General features: G+C 50.0%; 1 protein-coding gene across 19 annotated transcripts in view; it reads left to right on the top strand.

Annotated features, from left to right (window-relative positions):
* The window catches only part of MAP2 (microtubule associated protein 2), a 336436-nt gene that overhangs the window by 18790 nt on the left and 301229 nt on the right, over positions 1-16417 (top strand). The gene's annotated exons all lie outside the window — the stretch shown is intronic.

The raw sequence follows: 16417 nt of genomic DNA on the forward strand, positions 1-16417 counted from the left end.
GCACATCAGCATGTAGACCTTAATTTTAAAATTTTTTAAATTTTAAATTTAAGCACAGCTTTGTGGAAAATTCAACATAGATAAGAAGCCCATCATGAAAGTCACAGAATTAAATTGCAAAATAATTAAAAGAAACCACAGAACAAGAACTGATATTCTCCCATTGTACCTGTCTTTGTAATTATGAGCTACTCCCTTGTGGAGTATTCCCAGTGCTCTTTGACAAGTAAGACTGTTGTACAGCATAAGAGGCAGTGTGGCCTAGTAGGCTAAGCACAAATTTGGTAGAAAGGGATTCCATCTGAGAGGTGACTCCCTCTTCAGTTGGGCTAAGCCACTTTGGTCTTGATCCAAAAACACTGAAGTCAAGAGAAGAAGTCCCAGTGGGTTTTGTGTCAGGCCCTTAGGGGCAGAGTCTGCCTGGTTCTTCTCCCTATCCAATCTGAGTGTCCCTGCCATTAGATTAGGGTGTTCAACTTTCCCTATAAATGCCTTTCACATTTGAATATAAATACAGCCTTTCTTTTACATAATCAATTTCTGTTCCCAGAACAGAACACAAAGAAACTGCAAATAGTGCAGCCTTCCACCCTGCTAGGGATGGGAAATGAGTGGTTTCTGCAAATTAAATCTGCCTCCTAGTAAAAGCCCTTTCAGTTTCTCCTCCATGGGAGCTGGCATGTTTCTGTTTTCTTCCAGCCTACTAGCTCGGTATAAGGGCAGCAGAATAGATCCCTATTACTCTCTGGCTCTGCCACAACTTGAATATACGGCAAAACGCTCCTTGGAGATCCCTATGATGGATATCTGCTCTGGCACGCTGTTCTCTCTTGTACGTGTACAAACTCCCAGTAACAGTATCAGCACGATGTGTGTGTGTGGGGGGGAGGAAGCTCATAGGGGAACATGTCAGGAGAGCAGACCAGATGAATACTGAGGCTATCCAGAATTGTTGCAATAAGGATTAAAAACTTAGCACCTGAAAGTTTTGCTTTCAGAAAGCTGCTTTCTCCTCCAGGTGCGCTTGATGACAAGGCACAACTTGGTGGCTCTAATAATTTTGCTGCTGCAGGGCTAGATGGGGGTGAACCCGTTGCTGGCATGGGTTAGCAATTACTCTCCTCAGTAGCCCCACCAGGCTGTGTCCTGGATATTCGGATATCCCATAACTGCTTACTACACTTGTAACTATTTGAACTATCTACTCACTGTCTCTCTTTTTCTTTCTCTCCTCCCTTCCCTTCCCCTCGCCTCCTCTCCCCTTTTTCCTTCTCTTCCCCCCCCCTTCCCTTATTTATTCTTGAATCTGGATTTATTATACTCCAGTCACCTAAAGAAGTGGGTTGTGCCCGTGAAATCTCATGATATCATCTAAATGTTTTGTTAGTCCTTAAGGTGCTACTAGACTATTTGGTTTTTTTTTAAGTTTTTCTGTTACTAACTCAGCTACCCCTCTGAAGCTTTTGTACATGGTTTCTTGTAGCTTAGAATCAAAGAATCCTAGAATCCCAGGGCTGGAAGAGACCTCAGGAGATCATCAAGTCCAGCCCCCTGCCTAAAGCAGGACCTGTAGCTGCAGCAGAGTTCCTGTCAAAGATCGTCTACTGGACTAGATCCAGTCTGGTGAGCCTTATGTTTTTCTCGAGGCATGAGATTTTACCTTGTCTTATGGTAAGGATTCTGAACAAGTTGGCAGTATCCTTTAACAGCAAACAGTGGGCCAATGTGATGTTGGTGAAAATCAGCACTCAGGTCCCTTGAAGTTACTGATTTACACCGGCTAAGTATATGGCCCATTGTTGTTGGTTTTTTTTTCCCAAATCAGCCTTAAATCTATAAATTACCTTGTGTGCTGTGAGCAGTGACTGAGAAACACGGTCGGAGGCTGAACTGAAGAGTCACACCTGGCCTTATAAACGAAGGACCATTCATGGAAAGGCTTGTTTTGGTGCAATAATGGGAATCCAGTCAGATGGGGATGACAACACAATCAGAAGCTGCCTTTGCCCAGCAGGTTTTGAAGTGCTGGGCCCAGCTGCTGACTGGCTTAGGATAATTTGACATTTGAAAAAAAGGACATTGCCTGTATCTTTAACACCTCAGTGTCCTGGTGTGGAAATTGCCTTCCTTGGAATAAGAGGGGAAGGGAGAGGGGGTATGCGACAGGAGCTAAGCCAGAAAGCACCTGGCAAGCAGATGGCAAGGATTGGGTAGACCCTTAGGGCCAGATTAAGAGTGTCTCATGTTGCTGATCAGTCACTTGCTCAAGGGTAGGCAGTAATTTTTGGTGGGGAGCCAATCCAAGAATCTGGTGAGTGGTCCAGGGCTGCACTATTCTATGATATTAATGGAGAGGGTGCAGAGTCCTGGACAAGGGATGTGAAAGGTTAAGAGTGATGCTTACTGGTTCTGGTTAATCATTAACCAGTGGGGAATGGAGCAGCCCACTGTGGGCAGGGGTGCCCCACAGACAGGGCCTGGCCTCACTCATGCCCCCTTTAGTAGTTAACTAGTTAGACAATGTTTAAATGGGATTTCACATCCCTATCTTAGAAGGTCGGTGCGGAAAGGAGATCAGGATAGGGGATTGGAGTGCAGCGGTGCACGTGGGTGGTGGCAGCGTACCACAGATTCCCTGAAATCTGTGGTACACTAGGAAGTTTTTAGGCAGAAGCCTATAGAGGCAAGGTATTTTTAAAGTCTCGGGGGGCTGGGGCACCTTCTGTACTCGAAGTCCCTGAGTGGGGAGCCTTCTTGACAGATGGCGATTCTGGAACCCATTCCAGGGCTTCACCACCCTCTTTAGGGAAATGGGTTTTCCTAATAGCCAACCTAGACCTCCCACACTGCAACTTGAGACCATTGCTCCTTGTTCTGCCATCTGCCATCACTGAGAACAGCCTCTCTCCATCCTCTTTGGAACCCCCTTCAGGTAGCTGAAGGCTGCTATCAAATCCCCCCTCACTCTTCGCTTCTGCAGACCAAACAAGTCCCAAATCCCTCAGCCTCTCCTCATAGGTCATGTGTTCCAGCCCCCTCATCATTTCTGTTGCCTTCTGCTGAACTTTCTCCAATATGTCCACATCCTTCCTGTAATGGAGGGCCCAGAATGGGATGCAATACTCCACATGTGGCCTCACCAGGGCCGAATAAAGGGGAATAATCACAGTGCTCTCCTACTAAGGCACCCCAATGCGCTATTAGCCTTCTTGGCTGCAAGAGCACCCTGTTGACTCACTTTGAGAGCCACTAATGAAAAGCGCTGTTAGAGTTACGTAGTGCTTATTTATTTGTGTGGCTCCGTGTTGCAGCTACCCGGTGCTGTGTCTAAAAGGCACAATCTAGCTTTTAGCTGTCTCACGGGATTAAAACCCAAAACTAGACTATGGAAATCCTGTGGCTGTACTTGACACCAGTACTTGTCACCCCTTTTTGGAAACATGCACAGCAACCTAAGGAGGTTTAAAGGAGTCGTTACGTTGCCATTATTCTGCTATTAACAAAAGATAATATTGTGCATCCTCTAAATAGAGGGTTGAAAGTAATAGCAGCCAACCCCTTTCAACAGCTGATTGATAATGGGTGAAACATATCCCATTGCCTGAATTGTGACAGTGTCCTTTGGGACATTCTTACTTCGCTTTCCTAACAAACCCCACAACTCAACTGTCTTATTTTTTTTTTCCACTCAACAATTTATGTAGACAATTAGTGAAGGTGAAGAGGCACTAGATCCACTAATATCGTCATAAAATCTCTCCAGAGGGAGCAGGAGGGAGGCCATTCTGCAAAAGAATATTACTGCTTCCACTAATGGAGCGCGCTGTGCTGTCTATAGTTTTGACTTGCTCTGTACCAAATATATTTTGCTACAAAATGTCAATAAACACAAATTAAAAAACAACCCCCACTCCTGTAGCACAGAGTTTAATATCCTGAGCCCTGATTAGTTTTGACATCTGCCACAGCCGTAAATATTTTGCACTTGTTTTTGGAAGAGCTGCCTGTGGAAACCTGCTGCTCCTGATTTATGCAGCCTCGTTGAAACCAAATATTGGGGCAGAATTTGGCCCTGTGGAGGGGCGCGGGGTCGGCGCTACCCTCTCTTAGGGCCATGCAGGGTCCCCCCTACCCCGTCCCCTCCGGTTTCCCTCACCCGAGGTCTCTTCCCCTCGTGTTCCCTGATCACCCAGGAGCCCTGCCCCGAGTCTGGCAGGGTCGGTCCACGCTCAGTCGAGTGTTAGTGTCGTTCACGTCAGTGTGGGGAGGTAGGGGGGCTCGGGCCTGCCCTCACTCCGAGCCCCGACCCAGGGCCCTAAGGTCTGGGGGGGGGATGCGCTGACCCCCTCAGCCCTGGTTGGTGGGGGAGGGAGTCCCCTAAACACACCAACCCCCTGTCCTGGGTCGCTTCCTACCTCCCTTGACGCATCACCGTGACGGCTTGGTCCCGAGGGTCTCCGCAGTCGGGGTCCAAGATGCCTCTGTTGGTTCGCCCGCCATCTGTCTGCGCGTCTTCCTCCCCTCTGTTCTGGCGGCGGCGCTCCTTTTGAGTGTCCCACCACAATGATGTCCTCCATGGTGGGGCGGGGACGCCTCCTCCGCCGGAGGGAGTTGCCCCGCCAGGGCGCCTGCGCCGGTCGGCGCCACGGGGCAGTGTCGGCTCCCCGGTGTTCCTGCCCGGTCAGGGCCGTGGTGGGAGCAGCCAGGCGTAGCTGGTCGGGTCCCCCGCTCGGCCCTGCCCGCGGCAGAACAAGCCGCGCAGGGCAGGAGCCGGTGCGGAGCCGCCGCTTCGCCCCAGCATGTGAGGGACAGTGCCCGGTTAGTGCGGGGCACGGAGGCTGCCCCGCCACACATTCCCCCCCCCCCCTTGGCTCTGGTCCCTCCTCCATGTCTGTTACTTCGTGTACCCGGGAAAAAAAGTCTGCGTTCTCGTGTGCCTTACCAGGCCGGTGCATGATCTCAAACTGGTAAGGCTGTAGGGCGAGGTACCACCGCATGACCCTTGTGGTGTTGTCCTTCATTGAGTTCATCCATCTGAGCGGTGCATGATCTGTCACGAGCTGGAACTTGTTGCCTACAAGATAATATCTTAGCGAGTCAACCGCCCATCTCACCGCCAGCGCCTCCTTTTCTATAGTGGCGTAATTCCGCTCCCCGGCTACCAACTTCCTACTTAGATAAAGTATGGGGTGTTTGCTCCCGTCCACCTCCTGTGAAAGGATGGCTCCCAACCCCCCCTCGGAGGCCTCTGTCTGGACTATGAAGGGCTTGGCGAAGTCCGGGTGTCTTAGGGCTGGCGCATGTGTCAGTCGTTCCTTCAGCACCTGCAAGGCCCTGTCGCACTGGGGGGGTCCATCTTACCTTCGTCGGTTGGTCTTTTTTTGTCAGGTCCGTCAAGGGGCCGGCTATGGCTGCGAAGTCCGGCACAAACCAGCGGTAGTATCTAGCCAGCCCAAGTACCTGGCGGACCTGTTTCTTTGTCTTAGGAGCTGGGTAGTCCCTCAGTGCCTCGATCTTATCTACGAGTGGCTTCAGCGTCCTTCCCCCGACTGTGTACCCGAGGTAGGTGACTTCTTGCCTCCCGAACTAACATTTTTTGGGGTTGGCCGCCAGCCCGGCTCCCTGCAGGGCCTTCAAGACAGCCTCGAGGTGCCGAAAGTGGTCCGCCCACAACCTACTAAAGACGGCTATATCGTCAATGAAGGCCGTAGCGTATTGCTTGTAGCACCTTGTCCATAAGCCTTTGGAAGGTGGCCGCAGCGCCGTGCAGGCCGAAGGGCATTGTCACAAACTGAAATAACCCGAAAGGGGTGTAGAATGCTGTCTTCCTCTTCGAGGCGGGTGTAAGGGAGATCTGCCAGTACCCCTTGGTCACATCGAGGGTCAAGATATACTGCGCTCCCCCTAATCGGGCCAGCAATTCATCTACCCGTGGCATGGGGTACGCGTCGAACCGGGAGAGGGCGTTAACCTTTCTAAAATCTATGCAGAACCTGAGTGTTCCGTCGGGTTTGGGGACGAGGACAATTGGACTCTTCCATTCGCTATGGGATTCTTCCACCACCCCTAGTTCCAGCATCGCCTGGAACTCCCCCCGTATGGTATCCCACATCTTTCACGGGAGGGGCCAAATCGCGTCGCAGACCTTCTTACCGGGTGTGATCGCGATGTGATGGCTTGTCACCGCTGTCCTTCCCGGCATACTCAATAGTACTGTCGGGAACCGCTGGAGCAGGGTGCGCAGGTTGGCTTGCTGTTCCTGCGTTAGTGTCGTGTCCATCCGCCCCGGCGTGGCAGGGGCTAGGTCTCTGGCCCACGGTCCCAGGTCCACCTCGCGGTCCTCCGGGACAACCAGAAGTTCCTCGCGGACCTGTCACCTTTTCCACAGGTTCACATGGTAAATCTGTGTGGTCCGTCTCTTCCCCTCCCGCCGTACCTCATAGTGCACTTCCCCGATCCTACGAACAATCTTAAATGGGCCCTGCCATTTGGCCAGCAACTTTGATTCCTGGGAGGGGAGGAGCACCAGCACCTGGTCCCCGGGCGCGAAGCTCCTCCGTTCGGTGCCCTGGTTGTAGTTCCGGGCCTGTTTCTCCTGCGCCCGGATAAGGTTAACCCTGGTGAACTCGGCCAACCTTTGCAACCTCTCCCTGAGTTGTACGATGTAGCAGACCATGCTCGTTCCCCTCGGGCTCTGCTCTTCCCAGGTTTCCCTCAGGATATCCAGTATCCCTCGGGGTCTTCGCCCGTACAGGAGCTCAAAGGGGGAATACCCCGTGGACGCCTGCGGGACCTCCCAGATCGCGAACAGCAAGGCGGGGAGGAGGGTGTCCCACCTGCTGGAGTCCTTGTCCACAAACCGGTGGAGCATCGCTTTCAGTGTCCGATTAAAATGTTCTACCAGGCCATCAGCCTGGGGGTGGTAGGCCGATATTCTGAGGAGTTTGATGTCTATCAGTTTACCCAGCTCGGCCATTAAACGGGAGGTTACATTAGTGCCCTGGTTCGTCAGGATCTCCTTGGGGATCCCCACCCTTGCGAATATTCTCACCAGTTCGGTGGCGAGGGTAGGGGCGGTGGTGTTCCTTAGTGGGACCGCCTCGGGGTACCATGTGGCGTAATCTATGACCACCATAATGTACTTGTTCCTGATTTTTGAACGCTTGAGTGGCCCCACTAGGTCGAGGGCAATCCCCTCGAATGGTTCACTCACTAGTGGCATGGGTACTAGATGGGCCCTAGGCACCCTCCCCAACGCTGTCCGCTGGCAAACCTCACAGGACTGGCAGAAGTCTCATACCTCCCTATAAACCCCGGGCCAGTAGAACCTCTGCGGGATTCTCTGGAGGGTCTTTTCCGTCCCCAGGTGCCCTGCCCACGGATTGTCGTGGGCCAACTCCAGGACTGCTTTTCTATGGGTGGTCGGGATGAGTAGCTGTCTCTGTTCCCCCCCGCCTACCGGGTCCCTAAAAGCGCGATAGAGCCGGTCTGCATGTACCTCGAACTGGGGTCCGTCTCGTCCGCCGTCGGGGTCGTCTGTTGTCCTGTCGGTGGCGTATTCCCAGTCTCACCGGAGGGAGGCATCGGCCCGCTGGGTCTCAACAAAGTCCCTCCCCTCGAGGACCCCCTCTGTCGTTGGTTGCCACCACCCCTCGGCGCCTCGGTCGATCCGTTGGGTGGCGTCTGTAGTGGTGGGGGCCTCAAGGGTTGCGGGTTCAGCAACGCAGGCTTGGCCCCTTTGGGTTGTCGCCACGTCGGCTACAGGCGTTTGAACCCCCTCCAGTCGCGTCCCAATATCGCGGGGTAGGGCAGCCGCGGCGCTAAGGTCACCAGGTTCCCCCTCCCCCCCCGTCGGTCAGGTTCACCCAGGCCGTGGGGTACTCGCGGACATCCCCATGGACGCATTGCATCCTCACCAGGGGTCCCCTCAGATTCGCAGGGTCCACGAGGTCCTCTCGGACAAGGGTCTGGCTACTCCCGGTGTCGACAAGGGCTTCTACCTGGATGGCGCCGAGGCGGATCTGGACCGTCAATTGGGAGTTCCCCTCGGGTCCTCCCTGGAACGTAGTGAGTGCCTGTCCGAAGGAGCAGTCCATAAATGGGCAGTCTCGCCAGAAGTGCCCCTCCTGCCCGCACTCAAAGCAGAGGTTTTTCTTGGGCTCGGGGTCGGAGTGGCGCGGGGCCTCCAGGGGCGGCCCCCCTCCCCGGCTGGTGGGATCCTTCGGGGCTGGCCGGGGCCATACCGGGGCTAGATGCCTCTTCTCGTCTCCCCCCTTGGATGTTGCGCTTTCTCTCGCGGGTCCCTCCTTCGCCCTCCGTGTCCCCATGTTCGGCTGCGTGGAGCGCGGGGTCCCTGTCCATGGTCTCCCGGGCTCGTCAATCCCCTCGGTGGTGAGGAAGTCTTCCATGAGGCCCACCGCTTCGTCGAGGGACCCCGGATGGTGTCGGTGGACCCACCGCTGCCCTTCTGGCAGGAGTATGTGGGTGAACTGCTCCAAGTACATCATTTAGGCAACTTGAGGACCGGTCTTACCCTCCGGATCAAGCCAACGGCTCCCCGCCTCCTGGATCCGTTGCGCCACCGCCCGGGGGCGGGCCCTGTTGGCATATCGCACGTCCCGGAACTTCTGCCGCTGGGTCTCCGGGGTGACACCCGGCTGGTCCAGAATAGCCTCTTTGACCCAGTGGTAATGGAGTGCGTCCTTTGCCGACAGGCCACGGTACGCGAGCTGGGCTGGGCCCTTAAGGTAGGGTGCCAGCATGGTCGCCCACTGTTCTTTGGGCCATCAGGCCGCCGCCGCCACCTGCTCAAATGTCACCAAGTAGGCCTCCGGGTCGTCCAAGGTACTTATCTTGGTCAGGCGGATCGGCGCCTGGGGGGTGCCGCCCGCTGTCGTTTCCCCTTCCCCCATTGGGGCCAAGGGTCAGTCGCAGAGCTCCCGAATCAGCTGCCTCTGCTGCTCCTGGGCTTTGGGTGCTTCCCCATCCCCTGGTCTCAATTGATCTGGGGGTGGTGGAGCAGCAGGGCTACTTGGTGAGTTGGAGCTGGCCCGTGGACTCTATCTTGCCTACCCCAGTTATATCAGCACAGAAATAGTCGACTGATGAACCAGGGTGGGGAGGTATGGAATCACAAGTGCATGCAGAAAGAATTCATGGGGAGACTGAGACAAGGAGGGAATAGAACAAGGATATTGTCTTTTTTTTTTTTTTTTTTTTTTAAATCCCTACCATTTCTGCTGTTACTAAGGGCTTGTCCTCACTATGCCGGGAATCGACACTCCAGCAATCGATCCACTGGCTGTTGATTTGTTGCATCTGCTTAGATGTGATAAATAAATTTCCAAGTGCTCTCCCACCAATGCTGGTACTCCACCAGGTTGGGAAGAGTAGCCGGTGTTGATGGGAGACCAGCCCTTGTCGACCTCACTGACCTTACCGTACTCAAGATGCCTTAGTAAGTATGTCAACTTCAGCCATGCTATTTGAGGAGCTGAAGTCTCATCAATGAGATTGACAGCAGGGGTTAGTGTAGACTTGCCCCAAATCAAAAGCTGCTGTTGACTTGTGCCTGTGAGTTTAAAGAATGACTGTCCCAGTACCACATCAGTGTAGAGTGAGTCCCAGATGTTGATGTGAATTGTGCTGTAATTGCGTATGGCTTTGCAAATCAAAATGGAGAGTCACATGCTTAAGTTCCTTGATTAATCAGGGCCATGAGGCCTGATCCAAAGCCCATTCATGTCAATGGGAGTCTTTCAATTGACTTTATGCCCCTTGTGAAGATAGACATTTGCTGGAAGAAAAAGAAAAGAGCGTGGAAATGTGCCAGTTTGGTTAGGAATTCACCACTCACTGGACAGCACAAACTGTCTCAGTGCAGTGTTTCCTCTAAGAATTTCCAGCCATGAGCGGAGAGGGTTTTGGCTTGTGTATCAATATTGAAGTCATGTGAGCTGATTTGGATGGGTGCCACCATGGCACCTAATTTATTAATACACACACACACACACATTCCCAACTACTGGAGCAGAACCTCTCCCCCCCCCCCCTCCCCCAACCATGTTGCAGGTCCCGGTCCCAGCCGCCAGAACAGACACCTCCCGCGCCATGCACCATGTCACATTCTCAGCTGCTGGAGTAGGACCCCCCCCCCCCATCATGCAGCAGGTCCCATTCCCAGCCCCAACTGCCAGAACAGGCTCTGGTCCCCCCGCCAAGTGGCATCCCCAGCCACTGGAGCAGGTATTCCAAATACACCCCCCCGCCATGTGGCTGCAGCAGGCCCCAGGCCTCCATCCTAGCGGCTCCCTCACCATGCCATTTCAGCTGGCCCCACCCGCCAGAGCAGCTGCTTGCCACATGGCTCTCCAGAGGAGATGGGTGGGGGAAGAATTGTTTTTGTGCATGAGCGCACACCTTAGCGGAAACTATGGCCGCAGTGCTGAGAATAGTCATGGTGCTATGGAATGGGGGTGGAGTTTTGGGTGTTTGGCACCTCCAGCACGTCTGCCAATTCAGCTCAGGTCTTCTCAACCTTCCTGCTATTCTGCTTCTGATTTTCTCTTACGGAGACACTCTTGCATCAAATTGCATGTTGATTCTGGTACATGGAATGAAAATATTCACCATTTAACTCACCATGGAGACCAGTCATCTTATTTCCACCATTTTCTGTTGGTAATTATTTTGTATTGCTGCATCCCATTGGTGTAACAGAGTGCTGGGCCCTCTTCTGCTAGGGCTGATAGGGTATGTCTACACTACAGCACTAATTCAAACTAAATTAATTAGTTAATTCGAACTAAGCTAATTCGAACTAACGGATCTGGACTAAAAAACTAGTTTGAATTAGCATTTTGCTAATTCGAACTAGCATGTCCACATTAAGTGGACCCTGAACCGGGGTTAAGGATGGCCGGAAGCAGTGCCGGCAGGGCATCAGATGAGGACTTAGAGCGTGGAGCTGCTGCCTCAGGCTAGCCGAGGGCTGTGCTTAAAGGGACCCGACTCCCACCCCGGACAGACAGTTCTCAGGGGTTCCCCGCTTGCAAAGCAGTCCTGGCTTGGAGTGCTCTGAGTGCCCACAGTGGGCACATCACAGCATTTGGCCATCAGCCTGGCTGCACTTGCCGCAGGCTGCCATCTGGGGAGAGGGGACAATTGGGGGGATGCAGGAGAGGTTCCACCCCCAGAAGCCCACAGAGCCAGCCCAGTCCTCCCCATCGGGGGCTCGTACCCCATTCCTCCCTCACCTCCTTCCACTTACCCTTCCCTAGCCCCCCTTCCTGATGTACAAAATAAAGAAAACGTGTGGTCAAAAATAGAAACTCTCTTTATTGAACAAAACTCGGGGAGACTGGGAAAAGGAGGTGGGAGAGAGGAAGAGGGAGGGTGGGAGAGGGGAGGGCAACTAAAATGATCAGAGGTTTGGAGCAGGTCCCATATGAAGAGAGGCTAAAGAGACTGGGACTTTTCAGTTTAGAAAAGAGGAGACTGAGGGGGGATAGGATAGAGGTCTATAAAAGCATGAGTGGGGTGGAGAGGGTGCATCAAGAAAAGTTCTTCATTAGTCCCATAATAGAAGGACTAGAGGACACCAAAGGAAAGGAATGGGTAGCAGGCTTCAAACTAGTAACAGAAAGTTGTTCTTCACAAAGCAAAGAGTCAACCTGTGGAACTCCTTGCTGCAGGAGGCTGTGAAGGCTAGAAATAGAACAGAGTTTAAAGAGAAGTGAGATAAAGTGATGGAAGTTGGGTCCATGGAGTGGTATTAGCCAGGGGGTATGAGTGGTGTCCCTGCCCAAAGTTTGTGGAAGGCTGGAGAGGGATGGCACGAGACAAATGGCTTGGTCACTATCTTCGGTCCATCCCCTCCAGTGTTCCTAGGGTTGGCCGCTGTCGGCAGACAGCATACTGGGCTAGATGGACCTTTGGTCCGACCCAGTATGGCCATTGTAAGCTCAGGGTCGGGGGTCTCAGTGGACCACCTTTATTTTCATGCACACCTTCTCCTGGGTGGCCAGGCTGGCAGCTCTCCTGCCCTAGATGGCCACTTTTCTGTGCCTACTGCGGAGGTCGTGGACGAGGTCCACGATGTCCTCACTAGACCAGGCGGGTGTCCGCCTCTTGCGGTCCCGTGCAAGCTCCCGGGAGCCGCCAGCCTGATCCCGGGAAGAGGGGGAGGGCTGGGGGGCATCGGGTGGCTGGCTCGAGCCGTTTCAGGTGCAGGGTCTGCTAGCTGGGGGCTGGCAGGCTTGCACCTGGCACGGGCACCGTAGCTAGCATGTGCCACTTTAAGGGGGCCGGGAGGGGGGCAATAGAGTTTCCCTGGTGTTGGCCAGAGTGGCCACCAGGGAAAGCTGGAGAGGGCTAGCCTCCCACTAGTTCGAATTAAGGGGCTACACACCCCTTAATTCGAACTAGTAAGTTCGAACTAGGCTTAGTCCTCTTACAACGAGTTTTACCTAGTTCGAACTAAGTGCTCCGCTAGTTCGAATTAAGTTCGAACTAGCGGAGCGCTAGTGTAGCACCTATCAAAGTTAATTCGAACTAACGTCCGTTAGTTCGAATTAACTTTGTAGTGTAGACATACCCATATAGACACTGGTGATCTAAACAGATATTGAAGTAACTTGAGATTTTTAATCTAACTGCTACTATTAATACCAGCCTCTTGTTTTATCAAGTAGAAAAGATCTGTTTTACTGGCTTTTGAACTGAGTCAGACCAGGTCTATGCTCGACTTGGAAGGTTGGGGTAAGCAACTCTAGCTATGTCAAATACATAATTGGAGTCTGTTTACCTTACGCCGAACTTGGTGCCATCTTCACACTGGGAGGTTGATGGGAGCAAATGCTCCTGTCAGCTTCCCTTATGCCTCATGACTTCAAGAAGTACCAGCACTGACTGGAGCTGCCCTCAGTGTTTGATTTAGCAGCTCTTAATTAGACCTGCTAAATCAAATGCCTGAAGATAGATTTCTGGTGTGGCTAGTGGGGATATGGCCTTAGAGAACAGTTAGATTTAGGTTAGACATGGTTCTACCTAAATTCCACCTGACTCGGACAAACTGAGACAAACAATGTTAGAATCACATTTAAAAATAACACATTCATTTAGTCTCCTCAGAGTTGGCTGGCCTCATGTTAGGAACCAGATTAGCTGAATCCATGCATAGGTCATTGTCAAACTCAAATTCCCTGGCTCTCTTTAAAGGGCGATATAGAGGGCCTCCTCAGGTAAAGGCATCTGGTACTCTCTAACACCTTGCTATCAAGGTGGGCACTGAGATGACATCATTGTTAAAATACTGGAGCCTTAACTTTAAGTGGCCATAATTAAAAAACTTCAGCATGATTGATTTTCCAATGTTGTTCTAGCCGTATTGGTCCCAGGATATGAGAGTGACAAAGTGGATGAAATATTATCATTGGCTGACAGGATCAACTTCTGTTGGGGAAAGAGACATGCTGTTCAGAGCTTGAAAGCTTTTCTCGTTCATCAACAGAAATTGGACCGATCAATTACATTACCTCATCCACCTTGTCTCATTTGAATTTCCAGGCTTTCAGAGATGTTAACATCTGTTTATATCCAGATAGTATATTTATATGATATTATTTATATCTGTAATTTTAATTGACATCCATGAACTCGTGTAACTGCAGCTTAATGGCTATTTTTGGACTGGGAAATTTTTGGAAAATTGTTGGAAAATCCTCAGTCCAGTCATGTTCAAGTGAACGAGAGGTTGTGCTGTTTTCTTCAATGAGACCAATATCAGGGATTACTAGAAAATGGTCAATCAAAGTGGATGATAATTCTGTAACAGTTACCTCATGGCTATTACCTATGTATACATTCAAAGAAAAAATGCATGTTAGGTGACAAAGGGGCAGCTAGCAGAGTTGCTGACTCGAGTACCACGACTTGAACTCAAGTCCGACTTAAGTCGCCTAGGTGACTTGACTTGAGACTCGACTCAGGTTCGTTGTTTGTGACTTGAGACTCGACTTGAGATTTGCTAATTTTGTTAAATCGACTTGGTGAAAAAATTGTCCAAAAATGCCAATATTGATGGCTTGTACAAAAGTGACTTGACATTTTTTAAATTAAGACTTGGGACTTGACTCGAAAGTGACTTTAGGGACTCGAGACTTGACTTGAGACTTGTAGTGACTTGAGACTCGACGTGGACATGACAATGACCACCTGAAGACAGTTAGCTTTTTTTGGTATTGTAGGTTTGATTGAATTATGGCATTTTTTGTAGTGCATGTGTCCACAGAACGTAGCATTGCAAACATATTTGTTTTAAATCGTATCTTCTGACTTTTAAAAAATGTGTATTTTTCTATTTGATTTTTATCAAGACAATCCTTGAAAGTCCATTTGTCAGACAGAAAAGTACATCTGCATAAAATGTCAGTGTTGTTGGGAAAAGTCTGGCTGGGCTAACCCTATGCTTTATTCTCAGCAGCTTTCATATTTTCAAAAGTCTGCTGGAGACACAACTATTTACTTTAAATCCTCTCTTGATGAATCCTGAGCTGTGACTCAGCATTTTTATTTTTGGTGGGAGAGGGAGGGAATGGAGGAAAGTTGGGGTCGAGGGGACTGAGGATTATGGGAAAGTTCTGTGGAGAATAATTGGCTTACTGTAACCATTATAAAACAAGCTATAGAATATACAGGAGAATTAGATCCCTGTTCTACAATTCTATAGGTTGGTTTAAAAGCCTCTGTAGAAAGAATCCCATTTTATATTAAATTCCATAGGATTTTAGAGTCAAGTCTGCTGAGCACTACAAGACTTTTCCAGAATGGAGATGAACAGATGTCTTATTTCTCTTCCAAAATCTCTTCGCTGACCCCCTCATCCTGTAAGCACACACACGAGTCACGTTAGGCACATCTGTAGCCCCATTGTGATGAATGGTACTACACACACAAGTGTTTGCAGGATTAGGATCTAACAGTAGAACCATGCTGCTGGGAACAAACTGCTTTTGTCACAAACGGCTTTTACTTCAGCAGCACACAGTAAAAGAATGCCATTGATGCGCCAAATCCATCCCCCTGGGAATTTTCCTGAAATATAATTACCTCTCTATTATCAATGTCATTTTGTTACATTTTGTTTGGATGTCAGTGGCTGACTGTACTTCTTTTTGCATTTTACATTCACTTTACTTGGACAATAGCTGTACATCTGATATCTATAGAAGAACCCTAAATGTAAAGCTTTACCAATGACACTTGTAATTGGTTAGTGAAATTCCTTTGTAGAAGAATGGCTACTTTTAAATCCAAGATTGACTAACCAATTACAGAGAGACAGCAGAATCCATCTACAAATGTAAAAGTCTCAGAAGAGTAGCCATGTTAGTCTGTACCTTTTAAAGAAACAAGTAGTCCTATAGCACCCTAGAGACTAACAAAAATAGATGTATAGTGTCATGAACTGTCGTGAGCAAAACCCACTTCCTCAGATCTACACTTCAACATTGTTACCCTGGGCTTGACATTAACAGGTTGGCGGATTACAAAGCCAATTTCTCCTGCCTTTAACATCCCCATTTTCACATCAAAAGTGACGAACGGGACACATCCAGCCTCATTAATTAGCCTTGTTAATATGGGTCCTGCAATTGACAGGTGTCACTTCTGCTACTTTTCTTTCTCTCTCTCTCAGCTTTAGAAAACAACTTGGCTATTCCAGTTGATCTTATGTTTTTTATGAGAACAATATTTAAACCATCGCACAATCATTTGCTCACTGAGACATACTCTACAAGTGGGCTTTGGAAAAATAAAGGAAATTCTTTTAAAGAACAGCCACAAATGGAAAAAATATTAGGCCCACTAGAATATATCTGATACATTGATACAGACTGCAATTTGCATTTATGCTCTACAAAACCAATGAAAGGTGCAATAAAGGGGTAGCCGAAATTACTAGTGATTTTCAGTATTTTTGCCCGTGTGAGTCATGGCAAATTGGCCATTTCTGACCAGCCAAGCCAACCTGGAGTTACAACTTCAGCATGATACAAATCCCTAGCTATCCCTACAAAAGATTACTTGTTCATTAATGTCTGTGGATTTATGAAAGTTATTCCCATTAACACAAAGAGCAGTTGCATGGGTAAATTTTCAGTGCATTAGTTTTAGATTGGGCTCCCTGAGAGCATCTTTCTTTGAAAGGGGAGTGTAGAAAAGAAAACTGAAATCTTTGTCAACATCATACTCCAGCTCACCAGTGTTTAAATGTCACACCACATTAAGTAGTATACTTAGCCTCTTCCTTACTCATGTGATCCATGCTAACGATGAATGCTTAGGATTCGTTTATGCATTCTTGCATCTAAATGCTTCTTGTAACAAATCAGAGCAAGATCAGTTTACTCCAGCT

This window comes from Pelodiscus sinensis, chromosome 7, assembly GCF_049634645.1.
Source record: "Pelodiscus sinensis isolate JC-2024 chromosome 7, ASM4963464v1, whole genome shotgun sequence".
NCBI classification, from domain to species: Eukaryota; Metazoa; Chordata; order Testudines; family Trionychidae; genus Pelodiscus; species Pelodiscus sinensis.